This window comes from Otolemur garnettii, unplaced genomic scaffold (assembly GCF_000181295.1).
Source record: "Otolemur garnettii isolate 467f Iridium unplaced genomic scaffold, OtoGar3 scaffold00211, whole genome shotgun sequence".
Taxonomy (NCBI): Eukaryota; Metazoa; Chordata; class Mammalia; order Primates; family Galagidae; genus Otolemur; species Otolemur garnettii.
The window spans coordinates 1,402,394-1,403,659 of NW_003852606.1; positions in this window are offsets into that span (position 1 = coordinate 1,402,394).

Consider the following 1,266-nt stretch of genomic DNA (forward strand, 5'->3'; position numbering starts at 1 on the left):
CTATGGCATCATAGCTCACTTCAACCTCAAACTCTTGGGCTCAAGTGATTCTCTTGCCTCAGCCTCCCGAGTAGCTGAGACTACAGGTGCCTGCCACAACACCTGGCTATTTTTTGCTGCAGTTGCCATTGTTGTTTAGCAGGCCCGGGCCAGGCTTGAATTCGCCAGCCTCGGTGTATGCAGCTGGCTGAGCCACAGGTGCTGAGGCTGAAGCTCAGCCGGTTTTCTGTAGAATGTTAATTATATTTTTTACAATTATATGTTTTTCCAATAGTCATAAAAATTTTACATTCTGTTTGTATTCATTTAGTTGTCAGCTTAGAACTTAAAAAATGCACACCAAAACTTATTGAAGTCTAAAGTTATGTTTCCCTCCTCCTATAAGATACCAAGAACTTAGAGTATTTGAATTCTTTTTGCCTTCCATTTTACTTTGAGGCTATTGTTTTGATACTTTTTAGTTTTACCCTTTAACCTTCCAAGGTGTTATTGTTTTGTTTCATGTCACTATTAATTCATATTTTCTTACATATTTACCTTTTTCCCCTCTTTCTCAAATCACCTATTTGGGATTACTTTTGTATGGCCTGAAACACATTTTAGAATTTCCTTTAATGAGGATTGGTTGGTGACTGACTTTCAAAAGTCAGTTGTAATTTTGTCTGTTGTAATTTATCTTTATTTTTTCCATATTTTCTGAGGGTTTAAAATTCTAGATGGGAAATTCTTTTCTTTTTAACCATGCTGATCATATCCTACCACTTTCTTATGGCTTCCATCTTTGCTATTGAGAAGTTACCTGTCTGTCTTTTGCAGATAATCTGTATTCTTCTTGCAATTGTTTTAAACTGTTTTATGGCTGGGTGCAGTGGCTCCCACTTGCAATCCTAGCACTCTGGGAAGCCAAGGCAGGTGAATTGCTTGAGCTCATGGGCTTGAGATTAGCCTGAGAAAGAAGGAGACCTTATCGCTAAAAATAGCTGGGTATTGTGACAGGTGCCTATTGTCCCCTCTTCTTGGAGGCTGAGGCAAGAGAATCATTTGAGCCCAAGAGTTTGAGGTTGCTGTGAGCTATGATGCCACAGCACTCTACTGAGGGTGACAAAGTGAAACTCTGTCTCAAAAAAAAATGTTTTTTATAACAGTGTGTTTGTATATATCATATATAGAGTTCTTTTTGTCTTCCATGGACCTTTTTAGTTGATTGTTATAAACATATATTTATTTATTTATTTATTTTTTTGGTTGCAGCCATCGTTGTTTGGC